General features: G+C 39.6%; 1 long non-coding RNA gene across 2 annotated transcripts; it reads right to left on the bottom strand.

Annotated features, from left to right (window-relative positions):
- Positions 1-1029: 1029 nt before the first annotated feature.
- On the bottom strand, positions 1030-18006 carry LOC125293496. Of its 2 annotated transcripts, XR_007193365.1 has the most exons (10): positions 17926-18006; positions 3105-3164; positions 2889-2969; positions 2403-2484; positions 2158-2235; positions 1854-1943; positions 1713-1740; positions 1548-1613; positions 1424-1456; positions 1030-1295 (listed from the first exon to the last, which is right to left on the bottom strand). It is a non-coding gene; the product is annotated as an uncharacterized LOC125293496 (long non-coding RNA). The 2 variants fall into 2 exon arrangements; XR_007193364.1 differs by lacking the exon at positions 17926-18006 and having other exon boundaries at positions 3105-3288.
- Between the last annotated feature and the right edge of the window lie 848 nt (positions 18007-18854).

Genomic DNA, 18854 nt, shown 5'->3' with positions numbered 1-18854 from the left:
TAAGTCATTCTTATTCTGTTCAAATAATTTAGTATTACTATTAATAGTATTTTTACAACCCCAACACAGAAAAAGTTGAGAGATTGTGTACATTGTGAATGATAACAGAATCTGAGACAGAAGCATGCCAACCACAACCATGTGCGCCTGGCTTTTGTTCCCATAATCTTCCTTTACTCCTGTCCACCTCACGCTTTTTCTGTGTTTGAGTGTGTAGTGTTGTGGGATAAATTTTATATGTCTCTCATTGAATGTTTAGTATACCTTACATACATGTAGTGAAATCTAATTGCCATCACCCTACTCTGACCCTTGTGTCTTTTGCAACTCCTAGGTTAGAATGTTTAGCTAACTTAACCCTTGTGTCAGCGTATTTGGGTAACCCCAGGATGCGGGGTCATGAACATTTCTTATCTTTGTCAAAACACCAGATGGTTAAGTGGGGTTGTAAATATTTCGTATCTCTGTTAAAATACTAGAAGGTTAAGTGATTAATGGAGGGCGACAACTTGTGATTTTCCATGGGTGTGGGGTAAGGTATAAGAGTTGGCTTCACCCACAGATGTGTGGGCTTGTTACTTTGACATTTCATGTGGGTAACATGGTCCCGGCGTCGTGAATAAAGCTGCAGTCTCACACCAGTTGTCTTGGATTAATTTTGACCACAGTGTATGTCTTTAAACAGGAAAATTAAATAAAAACATACAAATAAATCAAATAAACACAGGTACATTTAATCACAGTTGATTATATCTCACAAATAAAAAGAGTATATTCACAATAAGTAGATAGCAAAGCCTTATTTATGGTTTATGGCAACTATTGACAGTGTTATTCAAATATCTGTTTGCTTGTTTGTTTGTGTGTGGTTGTGGGAGAAAGAGAGTGCAGGTATTTGCATAATAAGCACTTTATACATATTTTTTTTAACAGTTTTTGTTAAAGTTCAACAATTTAAAAGATGAGGAAAGGGTGACAAAAACAGCAAAACATCAGATGTGTAAAAAACTATATCAACCTTTACTGCTTTTATAAACGGAATCTTGGTCAATTTAATTTGGATTTTGTTTACAGTGTGTGACTACGTTTACTGTGGCTTATAAACATGGCAATGCTACATAGAAAAATGTCCCATTCTAGCTGAATTATGTGTGTGTGTGTGTGTGTGTGTGTGTGTGTGTGTGTGTGTGTGTGAAGAGAGTGAGCATATTCCTTTTACAGTGACTTTTCTTCTCAGGACTTCTGACATTTAACTGAAGCTGATATGACATCATGGATAAAGGTAACAAGGATATCTGGTGGAGATAAGAGATTAGAACATGTTGAGTGAATATCAGTGTCTGTAGACTTTAGTCCAAGTGTTAAAGCAACATTGGTAGTGTTCAAAATTACAGAATACAGAATATACCTCAAGTGAACATACCTTTGCACTGTTGTTTCACCCATGATGGTTTATCTAAGGGTACAGAGCAAATCCATGTATAATCACCTCTCCCATTATCATGTAAATATTAAGTGTCAAACTTGATTTTATATAATATATTTACCCAAAATTCGATTCCACATGTTAATGCAGTCATCCATATTTACCCTTGAATAACACGTTATGTATTCTTGAGGAAAAAATAGATTGGGGGGAAAGTAGAAGTAAATATGCCTTCAAAACATTTGAAAATTAAGAAGAGAAGAGCTAATGAGAAAAAAACTATTACCATAGGGTTTCCTTTTTGCTTCAGTTGCCTCGTTCAGCATTAGGAAAGGAACAATACATGTTAAAAAGAATATAGTTGTTTGATATGGCGTTACAGTTATTTAATCATGATCATTAACAACAATTCAATAACAATGCTCACCTATTTGGTTAATGAGGTCGCTGTACTTATCAGTGTCAATATATGAAGCCAACACTTTCCCGACGTGAACAATCCAGCATGCCATATAGGCTATAATAGACATTTGAAACATTATTTGTAGCATGCCATTTTCATTTAAACATTTAATATTTCAGTGTATTGTGAATAGCTATACAATAATGAAGATATGAAACGATTAAATATGTCACTGTTTATGCAGCGATATAAAATTAAGACATTGCGTGTGAATACTGAATAACAACTGCATGCAATGCAGGAAAAGGTATACAGGTTGATGTTTTACCTGGATCACTAAACAGGGTAGAGCCAATTAGATTGATAAAAGGTTCCATTTTCTTCAAGCCATCATCAATTACACAGTCTAAGGGAAATACACAATCCAATCATTTGTAACACAGTCATGTAGGCCAGATTGCAGCATGCTTGCTTTTAATGAAACCTGCTATTAACTTGATATTGCATCTGGATAGAATGTGAATCTACATTGAGATGGGAAATATGTTAATGAGCATCCACTTACTTACTCACCAATGAGTTTAGTCCCATTGTTAATGTCTGCGTTAAGCCAGCAGAGCAGGAAGGAGTCAGAAGGAGTCAGCCAGAATAAAATCTGTATTAACAAGGGAAATGTTATCAGAGTGATGTGACAGTCACAGTCCTTTGGGACACTTCAGTCTTTAAGGAATACCCAAAAAATAAAGAAAGGCACAAACCAACATATGGTTCAGCTATTTCTGCCATGGCTGTGGCATATGCAAGCACATAATTTGGGATCTGTTTTACACATAGTTTTAATGCATTTCTACAGTCACGGGCAATGCAACCTTGAACACAAACACATTCACATACACAGTTAGGTAGTAAGTTCAACTTCTCAGGAAGATCTGCTTTGCAACCTCTGTCTTAAATTATGCACGACTCATAAAATAAAAAACAAATGAAAAGTTTATAAAATCCCATATTATATCCAATACATACTGTGACCATATGAGAAAAGGTTCAAAGTTAACATACCTTTGGCATTGGCTGTAAGTTCCCACTCATTAGTCCTCAGGCAGGACCTCATCCGTACACCACATTTTGTTTCAAGGCAGTCTAAGAACCCACATGTGTACAGTAGATAATATTAATTTACACACATTTTGATTGTTCGACAAAAAAAAAAAAACTAAGCAAGATCTTCATTGAATATCTGGCTGATTGGAACTTAATTGTCTGTTTTTCACATACCAGATATTAATAACTCAAGCCCTGGAAACTGTAGGCCTATGGCTTCACTGGCACTCAGCACTAGGGACCAATAGAATAGATTAGTTGCATTGGTCAGACAATATTGTCTTTCAAGCATTACTTTCACTCCATGAGCTAACGGTTGTAATGAAGCTATACATTTTGCAAACTTCTACTTGAAAGAAATAACAGGAAAATATTTAGTAGCATAGCATAAAACAAACATACCTATGAATACAAGGAAAAGAGCTGGGAGGCTGTACTTAGGCTACGTTTATACGGTGACGATGAAAAAAGAAGACGCAGAAGTGGCGTCTCGTCTTCATTTTTTTATTCGCGTTTAGACGAGCATTCTCAGGGGGAAATCTTTGTTTATATGAAGACGCAAGACTATGTGATATTCGATTGGATATGCATTCCAGACCGCTGGGTGGTGGTGTGATAGAACCCGGTACGTCACGCGCAGACATTCTAATTTGACAGTTTAGCCAGAGAGGTAATCAAGGATCTTTGGTTTAGCCAGAGAGGGTTAAAGGAACCGTATGTAAGAAATGTAATTCAATTAATCATAAAATGGCCCCGATTTGTCACTAGACATTAGGAAATCATGCTAATTCCAAATACTTATATCACTCACAACAGTAGTCCGGCCAGGATATCGTCATTTAAAAAAGTGAAGTTGCAGCCCTCAACTGATGTTGATGTTTACATATTTGTGTTTTAGCCTGATCCGCCACCCTCCACCTATCTAGTAATCACAAAGTCAGTAGTGTTTCGGTATCTGGGTTGCCAGCTCTGCTCTAGTTACCACATCTGCGGTGTACACCGCTCTACAGTATTTTGAAAGTGATTGTAGTACCAGTTTTGGCCAAAATCCTACATACGGTTCCTTTAAAGCAGAGAATGTCTAATAGGAAGAGAATTGGCACTGTCTGGTTACTTCCGGTTTCTGGACTGGGTGCAGTTCCTCCTCAGATTCCCCTTGAGAGCGCTCGCAGGCGAGTGCAGAATGCATGGAGGTCTATGGAGCTTTACCCCTCAATATCCACTTTTCTCTGGATATAATTTTTTGAGTAGTAATTTGAATGTTGCATTCGCTAGGAGAGGCAAAGAAAATACACACTGTTGATTGTTATATTTTTTGAAGTCACGTAAGTCTTCTAAAAAGCCTTTCAAATATGTCAATGACGTCATTCATTAGCACAATGCTAGCGTGATATGGGCAACAACGACCCAACCTGTAAGAAATGAAAAGGAAATAACTACTCGTTCATTCAACTTTAGATCTAAAATCTATATTGAACTTGCATAAATTACAATAAAATCTACGATTCTTCCACGACAAGCAGGTGAAAGAGATACATTTAGCCGTCTAGCTCCATAGACCCCCATTCAACCTGCACTCGCCTGCGATCACCCCCAGTGGAATTCTAATGGAACTGCAACCAACTTCGATGCAATGGGGCTTAATAGGAAGTGCCAAGGCTCTCCGTAGACGGGCTCTGGTTAAAGCGGAGCGAGAGGCGCAAACGTTCGACAATTTCGATTATTGCAAGGGGGAGGGGGGAAAATCCCCCTTTATGCAGACCAGAGTAAACCCTCGCTGCACTAATGTCAATGGAGACTTGTGGAATTTTACCAATAAATTGGTCATTATGTCTTTCTGGATTTGTTGAGGTTTTTTTTGGAAAATTTTGTCATAATCTGTAAGTGTTTTGGGATCATTTCAAGCCTAAAAGTGTAATTTTTTAGTGTTCGGATTTGTAATAAAATAACTTAATATCAGACCATGCTGCTGCCAGTTACTGTCCGGTTGTTAGCATGCTAGCTAGCCTCTTAGCTAAGGTAACATTTTACATTACATCACATTACATTACATTTGGCTGACGCTTTTTAACCAAAGCGACTAACAACATGGTAAACAGTATGTTTTGGAACAATTCTCACAATTTTAGGACAGTTTAAAAACATTAGAGTACAGTAAGAATAAGTCGCCGGGTGAGTGCTGTTTTTAACAGTTACTTGTCAGTTTAAAACGGCTGGTGAGTGCTAGGATCAGTAAGACTTGTTGTAAGTGTTGCTATGAGAGTAGATGTTCTCTAAAGAGCTGGGTCTTCAGGAGTTTTTTGAAAGTGGAAAAGGATGTCCCTGCCCTTGTAGGAACTGGCAGTGTGTTCCACCAACGAGGATTTTAAACGGAGAAGTGTAATTTCTTTGAAATGACAACTAGCTGAATAACATTACTGACATTAGTTAAAGTGGATAGTTTATACTCAAGTGAATTTGCAACAGTATATTAAGTTTAAGCGAAGTCCTTCAACTACTAGTCACTTGTTAGCGCACAGCTGTATTGCCATAGCTACTCCCATCCACTTGTATAGCATTTTAAGCTAGCGTTAGCTAGCTAGCTAGCTAGCTCGGTTCACATGACTAATTAAATTATTCATATCATGTCCTAAAGAATGATTCATTGGTATCATACATGATTATAGACAATAATACTGTGAACACAATTATGTGTATCTGTTCTTATTGCTTATTAAGAGAGAAAGTTTATTTAGTGACGTAAGGTGACACTCCCACTTATGCAGACCGGAACTGTCCCGTTTTGCTCCCATAGTAACGAATTACGTTGCTCTATCTTGCTTAGCCTGGCTAGCGCCACCACTTCTCAATGAGACGTGGTCTGGGAACCAAATGTTCATTTTCTCGTATTTGAAAAAAATGCCCAGATCCGTTTATTGGGTGCCACGGATGTCTATCAAATGCATCTGTGCATAGCTCATCATCGTCTTGCTCTTCCCCCTGTTCTGTGATTGGTTCCCTATCTCAGGCGAAAATTTGCTCCATGGTCTCCAGGCTGCCTTAGCAGCGTGAATCAAATCATGCGCAAGGCAGCATGGGAACACCCAGGCTACTATCTTGCTAGTAATCAAGGATCTTTGGTTTAGCCGTTTAGACGGAGGCACAACCCGGGTCATCTTCAAAACTCTACACTTCAGATTTTTGCGTCTTCAAGCCCCGATGGCGGGGTCGCCATGTAAACGAAAGGCACTTATGATAAAATATTTTGTCGTCTTCCTTCGCAATCGTTCTCGTATAAACGGCGCCTTAGTCATTGTAGTCTCTCAAAAGGTGTACAGTAGACACACATAGTTAGAATTACAGGGGGTACTGGGGGGTATCTGTGTTTGTGCATGTGTGTATGACTCTGTCGGTGTAGGATACTGTAGTGTTGCTGATACCCAGCTTGTTCTGGTTATCGGATTCTTGTAGGTTACCGCTCTGTAGTTCTTCTGTGGTAGTATGGTTTTTCATAGCTCCTTAATCACATTAAAGATTGCTCAGGTTTCACATATCTCCAAGTAATTGTGTTGATTTGACACTGACTACCATAGACTATAATGGAAAATTGGTTTCTGTTTATACAGTATATGAGAGGGTTGGGTCTTACCTCCAGGTCTTATGAAATCTAAAAATAAACCAAATCAATATTTCATGAAATAGGCAATAGGCTTCTTGTAAAGGTATTATTAGTAATTGTACTTTAGTAGTAATTAGAATGGAATTTCAGTGCACTTAACTTCTAACTTTTGGGAGTTTTGACAGTTCTCTTTTGGATAGGTCTATATAATAACAATGAGATATTCTGTAGCCTACTGATTATCAGTTTGTCGCATGTTTAGAGTATGTGTGTTGCACAACACATGTTCCACTTGGCGATCATGGTGGGGATTGATATGGTAGTGGACCATGATGGTCATAGAAGAAGTGAAGGAGCAGTACCCCCCAATTATGGTGGGGTAATTCGCACTCTGTAGACACAGTATACTAAGAAATTGAAACTTACACCGCACTTCCCTAATAACTTGTTCTCTCGCGTCACTGACAGTAGCTAGAATGCATAAAAAAACACCGGGAAAAACAGTGTTCAGTCCACCAAGTCATAAGCTATCGGCGCTGCGCAGTACCAGGTGTGATATTTATCCTACGGAGTGTAATCGTAGGTAATGTCATGTATGAAAACTAGTATTGTTAGGCAATACTATAAGGGCCCATCCACACGGAGACGCTTTTTGGGTTAAACGCAGAGGTTTTGCTTCGTCTTGACCGAGCGTCCAAACGAATCCTGTAAACGCACTGCCCGAAACCGCACTTTTTTGAAACCTGGTCCCAGAGTGGACAAATCTGAAACCGTAGCCCTTTTGAATTCGTTTGGACAGCGAAACCGCACATTCTGCGTATCGATGATGTCATCGCCACACCTCAGCTGCCCTGGACTTGACACTGGAATGATGGGATAAGTTTTTTAGGTTATCCTGGATGAATTTAGCCTTGACTTGGTTTCACAAAAGAGATGGCACATAAGTTACCATGGGGATTTATTCTCTGCACCTAGCCTGGTCCCGACCAGGCTAACAGCCAAGCTAAGTTAATTTTAATGGTAATTATGTTGTCTTATAAGTTAATTCATAGCTGTCATTCACATCAGACCTCCGTGCTAATTTTTAAAGAGCTTTATTCCATTTATAAACTATTTGCTAAATTTGCTAACAGATTGTCTGCCTAATACCATATGGTTATTATTTTAATTGTGATAGCATATATAATTATATTTATTAACATAGGCCTAGGTACTCATTGTTTGCCTATTTTATTGATAGACGTTTCATGAATAGCCTACTGTAGTTGATTGGAAGTGGAGGGGCAAGTTTTCGAAGGTATTTTCAACTATAATATTAAGGTATATCATACTATGTGCATCTGAGACAAGGAAGCAACGTACAACGTATGTAAATTTGCATTCAGTTTGTCTACCACGCCTACTTCTGCTGTTTTACAGAAATAGCCATGATTCCCCATTCCAAAAAGGATAACTTTACTTCATTATTGCTATTATGACGCTATTTTCCGCGTCTTTTTTATTCCAACCGTGGGCACTTTGGAGCAGAAACGAGAACGCGCACACATCCTGAATTACATACACCTGGCTTGACATAGTCGCTCCTACTCATCCTGGATTGGCATTAGTGAAATGAGTTGAGCTAGGATGACCAGACAAGCTATATCAAACCTCGCTTTATCACTTATCTTGGATGTCTTAATTCTGCCTTTGTGAAATACCCCTCAGGTAGGCTATGCTGAACCAGTAATTGAGCAGACCTTTAGTTGTAACGGTGCAGAGTGCAGGGGCCTGTTGCACAAAAGCAGAATTAAGACATCCGGGATAAGTTACTGAGCTGCGCTCAATGAATCCAAAACAAGAGCGTACAGGCTTAATTGGTTGCACAACGAGCAAGCCAGGATGAGCAGACACGGATTCATCAAGCCAGGTGAAACCTATCCTGGATAAGTGCGCGCTCACGCCTCCCTCAAATAGACCCCGCCACCGATCACAGATTCACCATGGCAACTAGAGCGGCTTCATTGCTTCTTCTACGGTGTGAAGTAGGTAGCGATAGCCCTTTCACAACAGAACAAACAGCAACACCTCTGTTTAGGAGAATATTGCAACTAGTGCTGCGACCACCACACGCGAAACTTTCCCAAGTTGTGGCAAATAAAGTGGGCCTGACATGGAGATCCCTGATTACCCGTTTACTTACCTGCAACCACCACAATCTCAGGCACACTATACGCAAAAGGCATTTGTAGAGAACTCCAGGCAATTTACTGTACACAATTAATCAGGCAAAGAATCCTATATCTTAATATAGTAAAAAAATAACATCTTTTTACCTACTTTAAAAAAAAATGAAGTAGAAAGGACTAGTCTATAGACACAGGCATCTTGTACTAGCCTAGAAATCTAGACGCACCCTAGCGGCGGCAAATTAATTTGCTCAGCCTGTACGTCTAGTATCAAACCATAGCGATTTCTAGTGGCTGACGCCGTGGACGTCATCCAATCACAGCGCTCTATTTTGTTAAAGAGTCTTAAGGCGGGCTTAACAGGATAACGACAGTCCTGCGACGGTAAACAACAAGGAAGGTGGCTGTTGTTTGAATCGGCGTTAGCGTCAACTTTGGAGGAGTTGGACTTGTGCTTTTCTTTGAAAGTTGAGCAACACAATGCACTTAAGTCATTCCTTTCAAGAAGGATGTATTTGCCGCTTTGCCGATCGGATAATGGATATGGTCGTAACGCTGGCCTATTGCATGCCTAGGCAGTTTGAAAGACAATTCTCTGCCCGCCCCTTAGATTAAGCGAGGTGAATGGTTCGATTCCAGACTATACATTTCAATGATATAAGATGGCCCGCCAGGCTAATCTTGTACAGCTTTGTAGAGACATTGAATTACACAATACATTTTCCAGGCAAGGAAAATACTTTCCACACGTTCATGCTGTTCGTTTTTAATCAGTTTTCCAATTTTTGATTTTGACAGCCTACACAGCAAAGTGCAAACCCACTCTTTGCACATGCCCCAGGGTTTTACATGTTTTTGAACAAGTGCAAGTACAATGTACACGTTTTGCAAAACACATACTAAATCATTGAAAATATTTATATTGTAGAGGTAAATATAGTAGCAGTACTGAGTATTGTAAGATACAATATTATGGACAGGTACTGTAAAATCATTTATATTAAAAGGATATTACTGTAAATGGTTTATATGTGTAATGTTAATATACAGTAGTAAATTAACTGTACTGCAAATACAGTGTGTACTCTCTCTCTCCTCAAAACCATCTCCTCTCATTCTTTCTCTCCACCATACTCAAGTCTGTCTCTCTCTCTCCCTCCCTCCCTCCTTCCCTCCCTCCTATGTCTTCTATGTTGTGGGACAGAGGCTCAGTGTCTATTATTAATAGCCTTGTAATAATACTATCTTACACAGCTTCTTCCTTAAACTACCACTTTGTAGTTTTAAAGTATGCACTCTTGCCACATGGTGCTGTCTCAACTTGTAAAAACAAGACACGATACGTGAAATTAAATCGTAGTGATGGTTGTCAATGCCATCTTGAGTTTCAGTACTGTGTTTGCCAAGATTAAATATATCCTGAGAGCCTATATCTGCTTTCACAACTCTGTTCAGCAGTTTCTCTGAACACTGATGTGCTGCTGATGAGATATTGGAGGCCCGTCTGATGCAGTGCTCAGCTGAGCGAATCACCTTTACTGTACCATTGCTCGGTACAAACAGACCTCCATGGTTACGCAAGGTCAGCAAATGATAGTGATCACCGAGAGATGAGGGCTCAGCTGTACTAACCAAGCTACTGCAGCATACATCACACTTCAGTTTCTTTATAACCCGCCTAACAACAAATCCTGCGATATACACCAGAGCATTCTCAGTTAGGGCCCCAAAGCTGGTAGGTAGGTAGCTATGGTCTAACACCACACCAGTCACTTGCTCAAAAGGAGAGGGTGCAATGTCACGGTCATCCTCCACTAGGGCTGCAGCTATCGATTCTTTTTGTAATCGATTAATCTAGCACTTTATCGATCGATTATTTTTTTGCATTTTTAAACAACCAAAACAAATAATGCATAACGAAAATGACATGGCTGTAAAATGATCTAGCAATTGGCACAGAGGTATTAGTCTAACTCCAACATTTGGCTCCAAAACTAAGCCCATTTATTGCAATTTACCCATATAGTGTTTATAAGTGCCAGTGCCAACAATTAAATAATGTTCAAAATGCTGTCAAAATTGCAGCCTCTTGTGCATGACTTAGCTGGGCCAACAAAGCTGTCCATACTATGTTGTGAAGTGCTGGGAGGGAGAAGAGGGAAAGCAATTTAATGTATTGTAATATGCACAACAAGTTTCATGCTGTAATCTAAACCTGACATCAAAGTAAATATCTGTTTTATGTAGATTTCTACACCTGCAGCATTTACTATTAAGCTACTAACAAATAATTTTACCATTAGGCTACTAAAATAGCCTACCATTAGGCTACTAACAAATAATGTTACCATTAGGCTACTAAAAAATATTTCTGGGGTGAGTGGATGTTTTCGGTTCAGATGCTTGTTCTTTACTTGAAAACTTTAGACATTCTCTGCCATTTATGGACATCTTGACTCTGCCATCGCGTCAGCTAAATTCAGAATGTAGGCCCCATCACGATTCACGCGCTAGTGGTGTGCTTCCTAAACAACGGTCCGTGTGGAACAATCAGATCCCTGCGCGTATAGTGCGCATCATAGGTTAACGAGGCTTCGAGCCAGGGTTTTTGCCTCAAGTAATTTTTGTAATCGAGTTATTACACAGCTGGCGCCACTGAAGACATGTCAATAGCTGACAGGCAGTTGGTGGTGTCCTGTGCTTGTACATTGCGGACCATAATGTGCCTGAAGTAATTCTGGAAGCTAACAACACTCGGGTTGTTATTCCATCCTCCTGAAATAATAATAAAAAAAGAGAAAAAGACAAAAGCAGGGTTGAACTTTTGAATGTTTCATGTCATGGTTCAGATGCATTAAGCGCTGAGCAGTGTTCAGTGTAGCACATTTTTACACTACTTTTCTGATGTAAAAGACCAATAAAAGCCAGAATTTATCAGTTGTGTTTGTATTTCTATCCTTGCCTGTTTAAGGGTTAAGTAAAGACATTTTGGTGTTTATAATTTCCACTTTAAATGAGTGCACATTTCAGCCTAGACCTTGTTGTTATAGGGTTTCACATACTTTCATTTGGTGCAAACATGACAAAAACCTATTCAGAAATGACCAAGCTAACCTGTTAGGCTTAGTTCAGACTGTCAGCAGAAATCCGATTCAGATATCCGATCAAAATCTGATCTCTCTGACTGACCGATCGCATTGCATAATGAAAGTGCTCAGATCCATGTTGCATCTCTGAGATCCATCTAGGCTACCATAACAACTAGACGCATCATGCCCAGAAATGGTAAACAAACCGCGGAAGGTAGAAATAGTTATGTCAATGACCGCATGTGTGGGTACCTGATCTGCACGGGTTACCAGATCTGCATGATTACGTCATAATTGATGATCATTCGTCGAGAGTAGAATTCGGCTGGGTTTGAAGCGTAGCTGCTCAATGCCTGAGGTAAAAGTTTTAATATTTAAAGTGGACCCTTTCACAGCAACATTGGTGTGATTGGCTGGTTTGTGTGACGTCACCTACGACTGCAAACAACGCTGTCTGATTAACCCTGCTGTAATCGCGGGAAAATAAGCTAACTTTAGGTTATACTTCTACTTTTATGTTTCTTAAGTGTAACGCTATTGCATTGCTGTTTGACAGTAGTGAAATCAACCGTAAACTAGCTCATATTTGGGAGTTATTTAGCTAATGCTATTGTATTGCTGTTTGACAGTAGTGAAATCAGTGTGTACTGATTTCAGATCGTATTGAAAGCATTTCCCATATCGTAGCCTACTAGTTAGCTCGCAACAACAGCAAAAATGAAACATGGAGAGTGGATGTCTCCGCAGAGACACCACTGTTACATTAGATGCGCACTCAATCGCAATTCGACGCAGGAAAAAAAAGCTACGGCTGGTAGAAACGAAGGTAAATTGGATTAAAGCAAAACTTGGCCAAAAACATTGTGTATGCACTTGCGGTGAGCCTAGTGAATAGCGGACTATAGCCTAACCAACGAAAGTAAAGGAGATTTGCACCAAATAAAGGCAGTGTTGTGGGTTGTGTTTCTACAACATGTTGGCACCAAAGTTAATTTCTGTCATAAACGGAGTAAGCTAAGCGTTTTCTCCATTGTCCACTCGATTTTCGCATAGACCTCTGTACCAGGCAGCCACAGCACCACACTCTTGGGGGCATGCTCATGAGCCCCCATGTTCATGCCCCCAAGACGGTAGTGCTGTGGCTGCCTTGTAACCTGCATATTGTTTTTATTTTTTCCCTATTATTAACACTATTCCGAAATAGTAAAGGGGAATTCCTGCGATTTTCGCATAGACCTCTTTACCAGGCAGCTACAGCCGTTTCTGGGATAATTTTTATATATGTCTCTCATTGAATGTTTAGTATACCTTACATACATGTAGTGAAATCTAATTACCATCCTCTTACTCTGAGCCTTGTGCCATCTGAAACCCCTATGTTGGAATGTTTTGACTTAGGAAAGCTAAGATAACCCCTGTGTCACCGAACTGTGGGTAACCCTCAGGATGGGGGGTCGTAAACATTTCTTATCTCTGTTAAAATACCAGATGGTTAGGTGATCACTGGATCAACTTGTGATTTCCGTGGGTGTGTGTCAAGGGTATAAAAGTTGGCTTCACCCACAAATGTGTGGGCTTGTTACTTTGACATTTCATGTGGGTAACATGCTCCCGGCGTCGTGAATAAAGCTGCAGTCTCACACCAGTTGTCTTAGATTCATTTTGACCACATTAATGGCGATGAGGATGGGATTACCTATCTATGAGGCACAATGAGGAGGACCAAAGGCACAAGATCCCAACCATGTCGACTGGAGGGAGATCTCTTTGTGATCTTGGGAGAAGGCCGTCATCGGCAACAAACACTGCTCTGCGGCACCCAGCCTGGCCAGAGGGAATCCTCCTGTGTCTGGATGACTGGATGACTGGATTTGGTGGTCACAGACAACATGGTGGTGAGTCCCTGATTTTACACTTTGAGGTGGTAAAATAGGGATGGAAGGCCTGTCCTACCCAAGAGAGGGGTAGTGGTTGAGTGCACTGTTTTTGGTTATGCGCATTATATTTCCTACCAGTGATAGTGGTAGTGGCCTTACTGCCTATGCGTAGGTAGTAAACTGAGTGCTCTGTTTTTGGTTATGCGCATTGGTAAAATAGGCCTGAGAACATTGGGTATCTGATAAGATTGTCAGCACATTTTGTTTGTTTTGCTCTGATTTTAGGCGTAAGGTAATTGGAAATAAAAACATTTTTTGTTTTTGATAGCTGTTGAAAACTGCATGGAACTGACAGAGATGTTTTTGTTTATTAATAAATAAATAAATAAAAATATAATATTATGCTGATACCTTCTGCTTTTCCCAAATACAATGTAGCCTACAGGTGTAAGTCATACCTGTCAACATTTAGTTTTCCAAAAACGGGAGATTTTTTTTTTTTTTAGGGCCAGTGTTTATACCAGATCAGTGTTTGCATATTTAATACGTTTCATACACGTGTTTCAACACTGCATTTCGGTCGTTGCTTTTACCTTACCATTACCTTATTTATCCACCAGCTGCCTGCCTGCACCCTACTTCCAAAACTCCAAAGCTGCTTGCTGTCAGATTTGGTTCCGAGGACACAAGTTCAGTGTATCAACAACACTCAATAACAGTTTATGATGTGTTAATCAATTGAATTCCCAACAATTTCACAACAGCTAGTTCTGGAGTATGCCATTCAACCAGTCCAGTTGCTTACGACGAGACTCAGGCTGCGCAGTCGGCACCCGCTTCCTTATTTGGGTCTTGGGTTGCCAGGTTTTAGCCTATGACAAAACGGTTGAAATTGAAACTAAGTGATCGTGTATGTGTAGGGTGTATTTCATACACCATCTGGCAACCTAAGAGATGTCAGACTAGAAAAAATGCATGGATCAATGATTTTAAAATGAAGTTTGATGGCTTTGCAAATTACGGGAGTTTTCCGGGAGAAATAACAAAACGGGAGGGTGCCGGGAGATGACCTTGAAATACGGGAGAACCCGGGAAAAACGGGATTGTTGACAGGTATGGTGTAAGTGACCTTTGATCAATCCAGTTGCAATGGATGAACTGTGATGAACTGCCCTTCTTGTGATTGTTTAGAGATTTTAAAGGTTTTATAACAATACTACAACTTTTTTGGCTTTTCTACAATCTATTCACCTTTGCAACGCCAGTAGGCTACTTTCTGTGCAGCCGCACACACACACACAGGCACACCAAACAAGCATACACAAAAGTTTCAAGAGTGGGGGATGGAGTAAAAGATGGATACAAATTGATTAGTGTGATTTATTTTCGCAGAACGGATGTACAGGACTGAGCGGTCATATTTTGTACCGCTATGCGGTACATCTAGTTTAAAAAGCAACTGCAGCTACATTGTGCGTCTGCCCTGATTCTGATACCATGGCGGTATTAATTAAACCGTGGTGGGCCGCCATGCTGAAATAAACGTAGAGGAAACACTGTTATGAGACCTCTTTGCACAGAGATTAATAAATTACTAAAGAGACAAAAACCTTATTTCAGACTTATTTCAGACTCTCGGTATTTATAGACCTTTAACCTAAAGTTCTTCCACAGTTTTTAAAACCGGTTTAAAACACTGATTGTTTGTTGGTTTTATTTTCACAGGTTGACAGGCCTCAATGGACAGTGAGACAGTGATCTACCTTTGGACTGGCACCGACCAGACATGGACACTGAAACTTGATTTCTCATGAATATCTTTACAAGATGCAACACACATTGTGGAACACTTTAGACACTAATAAACATGTCCACTGTTTTCTCTGGAATTGTTTTGCTTGTCATTTGTGGTAATGGCTTTCCAAATGTATGGACAAGCTTCATTTTACTGTTTATGTGTGTAATCAGCTGATATTAGAAATTATGTATTTTAGAATTGTATATTTAATTAGAAGCAAAGGTAGCCTAGACATCATATTACAAGAGTGTCAAGTTTAAACTTAAGAAAACATTGACTTAAACTAAAGGTACTTAAAGTAAGATTCACAGAAATTAATTTAATTTGCTGCCCATTTTATTCACACATGTATAGCTCGTCAATTTCTTTAGTCTGATTTGGTTTTGTCAAGGGTTGGGTTAACGACGTCAATGTTTCCGGTAGTTTGCATGTAAATCATATTACAGAAATTGTAATGTCCGATATATCGAGGGTCTCGTTTTAACCTTATGTCAGGTAGGAGGGTTGTGCCCATAAAGATTCACTGACGAATGTTGTCGGGCTGTAAGCGATAATATATATATATATATAATTAGGTGGCAGTGCAGGATAAGAAATAGAAGAGCCGTATATATTAACAGGCTAGAAGTTTGCAATTTAGGAACCTACTGCAACAAATGTTTTCTTTAAATTATAAACAGTAGGCAAGACTGCATGTTTTGGTGGCTAGCTGGGTAGTTCTGTATTTCAAGGTTTGACAGGCTAGAAGTTCGCAATTCAAATTTCCACTGGAGCTCCAAGCGGATTTCTACACGCAGCCATCAACACTGTTTACAGCTCTTTGAGTCACGGTAACATGTATTTTTTGGTACATAGCTAATTTAGATACACGTGTGGGTGCTTGTGTTTCTTTAGGAATCCGCCGTCTTGGTTTGTATAGAAATAAATATTAAGTGACACACGTAAGAGATTGGAAATACATACATACATCAATGTTTGATGGCTAGCTATTAAGTGACATAGTCTACACTAAAAGGTTGGAAATACGTTCCTATAAGTAAGACAGTACATCGATGTTTGGTGGCTAGCTGGTAGTTCTGTATTTCAAGGATTGACAGGCTAGAAGTTTGCAATTTAATACTGCAACTAATGTTTTATTTGTTTATATTACAAAAACGGTAGGTAGGCCTATCGGTGTTTGGGTGTTTCGGCTTGCCGGCTAGTTCAATATTTCAAAAACACTTGCGTTCCTTCCTGCACGTTGGATCCTTCAACAGAAAACAATAAACTCAGGTGAATTATCGAACAGCAAACAACATTCTGACCAATGAAATTCTGGAAGTGCAACGGCTAATAGACCAATCAGAATGTATTTTATTTATTTTGTGACGTAATCATGCAGATCTGGTAACCCGTGCAGATCAGGTACCCACACATGCAATAAACATCTGCATCTAAAGCAGCTTAAATTAAGAGTTCGGGAGCATAGCATTATAGGCTACAATACAATGGTACCACGCCAATATTTTAACATCTAGTGGCAGTACAGTACTTATAAATGCATTTTATTCGTCTTTAATTTCCTTCACAATAACACAAACGAGTCGTTTCAAATGCTAACGTTAAGGTTAGCTCAGTTTGCCTCAAGTTCATTTCATTAGGCTACTCGGTTGTGGACCATAGCTTGCAACACCATTATCAGATATTACTTTACAAACAAAGCCAACAAAAAAGTTTCTTACCACCTTTCCAAGATTTTGATATCATACATCTAAATAGTTATCAGGGGTTTGCACAGACGTCACGTTCTGGCCGGTAACCATGGTAACCCAGCACGCGCGGCCATATTGGCGATACTCAGTGAATGAAGTACAATGGAGTATTATGCACTTTGGATATCTTACGTGATTGTAGCCGTGTCTAAACAACAGAAAAGCTCATCAAAATGCGTCTAAGATGCAAAGCCATATAGGACAGGACTTGGACCACAAGAAAATGCGCGATGTTTCGAGAAATTACGGTTTATTGGCAGCGCAGATCCATATGAGTTGGGTGAGGGAGACGAAGTACCAAGTTCAACCACAAGCGTTCCCCTTCCTCTGATAACTTCTGACATTATTCTCCTTTCTCCCTGGTTTTTTAATAACTTTTGGAAGTCGATACCTACACCAGATGTTTTTCTCAGTCGGACCTATTGGTACAACCTAAAACACGGCAATAATTAATCCTTTTCCTTGACGATGTTTGGGATTTACTTCAGTGTCTAATGAGGCGAGTATCTCCAATATGGCGACGTCCAGATCTGATGACACGCCGTGCAAACCCCTAATTGGTTTTCTTCCATCAAACGTGATACTAGTGCAAACGCTAGCTAACGTTAACTGTCAAATGCAATTGCCTAACGTTACCGTGTGGATAACGTTATTTTCATGAACACAAACAAAAAACAACATTTAATATCATAGTCCTACAAAATAAAATCTTACCTATGAAATGTTATGCCTTTCTCCTTTGTCTTCTTGTTTCGCTCGTTTGAACAGCCGGTGCAAAAGTCTGGCATCTTTCCCTCGCAGGCGTAGTCAAATGACTCACTGAACCCCTGCACCAAGATGGCGGCCGTATCGACGCATTCCAAGAGGCTCAACGCGACTTCTAGTGTTTATTTCTATGCAAAAAGAGTTACAAAAGGCTCCGGTTGAGGAGTTCATCCACAACACAGTCTAAAGGAAACATCCATAAATCCATTCATTTTTGATACACAGGTAAACATAGCAAAATGTCTGTGTCTTGTTGTATTGCATACTGCTGACAGACTCTGCATTGTTATATATAGGAAATTAGAGGTTCATTCACTTACTCACCACTGAGTTGGGTCCCATTGTGAATGTCTGTGTTGATCCAGCACTGTAGGTAGGAGTCAGAAAAAACATCTAGACCAAAATCTGAGTTGACAAGGAAAATGTATCAGGTCATAGGTCCCATAGGTATAGACTTCCTGACCATTGGTATCTTTGAGGAACATTGCAAAAATGTATGAAAGGCACAAACCAGTATATTGTTGAAAATTTTCTGCCATTACTTTGCCATATGAAAACGCATTGTTTGGGATCTGTTTCATAGTTTAGGCATTTTTACAGTCACGTACAATGCAACCTGGAACACAAACACATTCACAGTTGCAGGTGATAAGTTACGTTAGTTAAGTAAATTAAGTGGACAATTTAAACGTCCCAGTCAGACCACTGCTTTGTAACTCCTGTCTTTATAAATATGCGCAACTCTGGAAATAAAAATCCCACAAAATCCCACCTTAACTTGAATACATCATCCATGACCATATGATAAATATTCAAAATACAAGTTAACACACCTTTGGCATTGTCTGTAAATTCCATTTGATTAGTCTTCAAGCAAG

This window comes from Alosa alosa, chromosome 4 (assembly GCF_017589495.1).
Source record: "Alosa alosa isolate M-15738 ecotype Scorff River chromosome 4, AALO_Geno_1.1, whole genome shotgun sequence".
Classification (NCBI taxonomy): domain Eukaryota; kingdom Metazoa; phylum Chordata; class Actinopteri; order Clupeiformes; family Clupeidae; genus Alosa; species Alosa alosa.
This window is presented reverse-complemented; position numbering and strand designations above follow the sequence as displayed.